Source organism: Castor canadensis, chromosome 2 (assembly GCF_047511655.1).
Source record: "Castor canadensis chromosome 2, mCasCan1.hap1v2, whole genome shotgun sequence".
In the NCBI taxonomy this organism is placed as follows: domain Eukaryota; kingdom Metazoa; phylum Chordata; class Mammalia; order Rodentia; family Castoridae; genus Castor; species Castor canadensis.
Window position 1 is genome coordinate 113038395 of NC_133387.1, and position 4904 is coordinate 113043298.

At 39.9% G+C, this 4904-nt stretch overlaps 1 pseudogene; it reads left to right on the forward strand.

The window, feature by feature from the left end:
• Window positions 1–400: 400 nt before the first annotated feature.
• LOC109702351 (eukaryotic translation initiation factor 5 pseudogene) lies at window positions 401–909 on the forward strand (annotated as a pseudogene).
• Window positions 910–4904: the final 3995 nt, after the last annotated feature.

Consider the following 4904-nt stretch of genomic DNA (forward strand, 5'->3'; position numbering starts at 1 on the left):
GGTCTCCAGGCTCAGCATTGCCAGTGTGGACTCGGGCATCTCTGGGACATCGCCTCCCGCTGCTCGGCGGTGGCACTTGCTCAGCCGCTTCTCTGCTCACCACCCGTGCCGCCGCTCCGGACCCGGATTCCAGCGCCTCTTCCTCCCAGTCCCAGGAAAGCGGCCTTGGGTTTATGTCTTTATTTGATGAAAACGAGCTGTTGTGCAGCTATTCGTACCTGTATTGGGGAAACATAGCATACAAGCAAGAAGCTTACAGCCTCAGTGGAGAAAAATTTTTCATGTCAGAGACCGAGAACTCCTGCAGTCGTTTATGTCATCTCTTCTCCAGACGGAAGATACCGAAAAGTTGCAATCAAAGATCTCTTCATTTTATTGATAAAGCCACTAATAAGCCAAAATGTCTTTCCATGTCAACCGCATTTTGTCAGAGCAGTTCTATCGCTACAAGATGTCACGTCTGATTGCCAAGGTTGAGAGCAAAGGAAATAGAATCAAAACAGTTACAGTTACATGGTTGACGTTGCAAATGCACTTAATCGGCCTCCAACGTATCCCTCCAAATATTTTGGTTGTGAGCTGGGAGCCCAGACCCAGTTTGATGTTAAGAATGACAGTTACATTGTCAATGGATCTCATGAGGCGAATAAGCTGCAAGACATGTTGGATGGATTCATTAAAAAATTTGTTCTCTGTCCCGAATGTGAGAATCCCGAAACAGATCTGCAGGTCAATCCAAAGAAGCAAACAATAGGTAATTCTTGTAAAGCCTGTGGCTATAGAGGCATGCTTGATACACATCATAAACTCTGCACATTCATTCTCAAAAACCCACCTGAGAATAGTGACAGTGGTACAAGAAAGAAAGAAAAGGAAAAGAATTTAGGGAGCAACAAAATTTTCCTGTGATGTTCAACTTTCCATTATTAGGAAAAATGCCTGAGTAAATTAACTTGTAAAAATGTAATTTTCAGTTTGGCTCTAAGTTTTAGGGTTTTATTCCATGTTTTGTTGCTAACTTGTCCTGTTTGTGTATTCATGCATCATTCTCAGAGTGGGTGGAGAACCAAACCATTCAATTCAAAACCAGGGAGAGTACACAGAAAGGAACTGTATCATATAATTACCTTCCAGTCTGTCCCTAAATGACCTGATCCAGCAGTAAAAGTTCTACTACCTCCTTCAGTGCCTTGCTGAAGACCAAGACCATGGATCTTTGGGGGACATTTCAGATGCAAATATATAATGCAGAAGCACATTTCTCATGGAATGATTTTTCTCATGTTTGAACATGAAAAGAGAATTGTTCATTATTTTAGGAAAATTGTTCCATGAAAATTAGTCATCATGCACACATGTTCATGTCTGCACCAACATGTGCACACAAAGGCAAGCACAAAGACACATACACACACACTCAATGACATACATACACACACACACTTAACACACACACATACCCAAAGAAAAACACAATTGCAAACAAAAGCATCTCTACTAACTTAGCAGAGAGTGATGCCTGAGTGGGTCAGCAGTAAAAGGCACAAATATCAAGGTTTTTATGTACACCTAACTTTAATTTTTTTATTTCTGTATTTATCATTTTCTTTTTTATTACATTGTTGTACTGTGGGTACATTGTGAGATTTACATAAGTTCTTACAAGCTGTTATACTAAAATTCATCCACTCCATCATTCTCTTATTCCACCCCGCCATGTTCCAGAATAGTTTCAACAAGTCTCATTTTTCCATTTTCATAAATAAGTACATATAAATTCTACCATCTCCAACCTCCTTCACACTTTCCTTACATCCTCCACCTTCCACCCATACCAACTCCCAGGTAGTACATGTTTTACCTTCCTGTTGTCTGTTTTTGGAAAAAAAGACATTTTTTAGAATAGTTATATATGGAGTTTCATTGTGATGTTTCCGAGTATATATGTACTATCACCTGAAGATAAGGAATAAAGAGTAAAAGACTAATCAAGTAAATTAAAGCATACCACCAAAAACTATATAAACTGGAATTCACCAAATTCCTAAAACTGTTTTCAACTTGAGTGACTATCAAGTAAATAAATGACAAACTTCAGAATAGAAAATCATTTTCAAATCCCATAACCATGGACATACCAGGAATCAGACTGTGAGAAGAACCCTGGAATATTAAGTCTTAAAACAGATACTACATTAAAGGGGGTGTGCAAATTATAAACCATCAAATAAACAGACACCAAAACACACATGTTGATCAGTAACTGTATCAAACCACAGCAAAATGAAACATTTCTTCAAACTTTGAAAGACTCAAAGTAAAATGAAAGACTGGAAAACAATGTTGGTGAGCTCAGCAGGACCGCTAGTCAACTCCTTGCTGCTGGGTTGTGAACTTAAACAACTGTTCTGGAAGAGAGTGTCCTATTTTAAGGAAATTAAGCATGCACATGACACCAGACCTGGAAGTTCCTCTCCTAAGTGTTTTCTACAAATGAGTGAATCCTTGTGCTCCCATAACAAGCTTGCATACCAATATATAGCAGTATTTATCAGAAAACAGAAACAAACATAATGACTTGGAAAACTGGACAAAGTAAACAAACTGAAACTTCATGAAAATTAATAAGACTGCTACAATTCTACACTTGTCCTAAAAAGTTTGTATCTTCAAACACATGAAGATAACCCTCAGTTGTGAATTCCTAATCTAGTTTAAGCAGATTCTGCACCCTATTTATCATCTTCCTTTCCTTCCTATCTCCTGTATAACACACTTAAACAGGCTTCTGCTGCTGAAGGTGGAGACCAAGGTGGCCATTCTGCTACTGCAGAATTAGGATTCCACTGCCCAGTAGACAAGTAGATAGTAGCTTCCCTCTTCTCAGATGCTCCTCCTGCTGGGTTGGAACCCTGAGACTAGGAGTAAAGGAATCAGGGGTCTCATTCCCATGGTGTTCCCTAGAACAGAGCTCATCCTATTGGTATAGCTGCACAGAAGTGTCTCTGCCTCTCAGCAGCAGTTGCACAGGAATTATCTCAGCAGCAGACTGCTGTGGGCAGGGAAACAGAACAGTGGTCCTGCCCTCAGTGGATGAGCATCCTTAAGTGAGAATGCAGACTTTTATTATGAAGGAAATCTGTTCTCACAAGTGCAAAGTCAGATAGTTGTGTACAAATATTCAGGCCTGACCCCAAAGTCAGATAACTATTGGGGCTTCTGAATTCCACCTTGTAAACTTGTGAAGGACATTCTTTGTGGGTCATCTACAAAAAACTATGGCACAGTTCTCCACCAAACTTATCAAAGAGAGGTTGGGATCCACCAGGATGCAGAGTCAGCAATACAAACACATAGCAGATTGTCATGATTAGCAAAAGGGATCAATTACTCCTGAACGTTTATACAATTGTAACTTGAAAATGACATGTTTACCACATCCCCAGAGAACTGATGGTGTCATTAATAGGGCTGCCTTGAGTATTGGTAAATTCCTGCAGAACTTCTTGTGATGATGCCTGTGGTGTGAGTCTCAGGCAATGGATAACAGTTATTATACCACAAGTGGAAATTCAAGGTCACCAAAAGGCTCATTATCTGGAAGTACTGGGGCCTTTGTGGAAGAATTACTGCAGGACATCAAGAAAATGGACAAATAACAGTGAATCATGCGAGCCACATGGAGTGTGGGAGGCGAGGACAGTTCAGTTAAGGTTTACAAAGTTCACAGAGACTTGGTACATTTCACATCTTACCTTACTAGTTACATGGAATTTGTTGTTGACTAGTGACAGCATGTGAAGACATAGCCTTGGCTTATTTTAAAACTTCCTCACAAGGTTTGATAGGAAATAGTAAATGATTTTCAAAACATGAGAAAAATTACTCCATTACTAAAAAATTTAATTGATTCTCATTAGAAATCACTTGATAACAATGAGCAAATTTTGTAAATTATGATAACCTGAGTGATGTACACACTGACCAGTTACAAGTGTGCCATGGGCAGAATGAGAACAGGTGCATCTGTGTACCATCAGAGGAGACTGCTCATGTCATGTCTATCTCCCAGGGGACACTGACAGTCCACCCAGAGCAACAAACAGAAAGAGCCAATGAACAATCTGATGATCCCAAGGTGAATGGGGAATATTAGAGAAATGTGTGTATTTTGTATGAATATATGTGTGTGAATGTGTAGGTATGTGCATGTGTGTATACATGCATGTACATATGTATGGACATATGCATGTTTTTTGTATATGTGTGTGTGCCATGTGTATGTATTTATACATACATGTATATGCTGTCTGTGTATATGTATGTGTGTATACATGTGTGTCGGAGCCAGCAGTGGGACCTTGCCTGTGTGAGTTGGTATCTGGCCTTGTGAGAAAGCTCCAAGGAACTGAGGCAAAAGTCTCGGAACCAGACATTCAGAAAAACAACAGTGCTAAAGGTTCCCCAGATGTCTTTGTGTCCTTCAGACATAAATAGGAAGGTTATGCTGACCATGTGCTTCTCCTGCTTCTCCATTCCCATTTTAAAAGAGATATAACAAAGAGTTAATTTTAACTGTGCTTCCTTGTACTAATGTAACCTTGACATGTAATACTTGGCATGCTTTTTCTGACCAAATGCTCTCTGTGAAAGAGGAGTTTATAAAAAGCAGAAATGATCTTCATCGAAGTGGCTATTGAGCAAGACTCAGTAGTCCTCTCATCTTTTACGGCTCTGGTCACCCAGATCCAGGCAGTAAATGGCAAAACATGTGCATGTGTTTCTTTGTATGGCCTTGTGCATATGGTGTCTGTGTTGTGTTCAGAAGGATCCCTTATCACCTATATAAGCACATTTCCCTCCTGGCAGATCAAGGCCCTGGTGATGTCTAGGCTGGTAGGAGA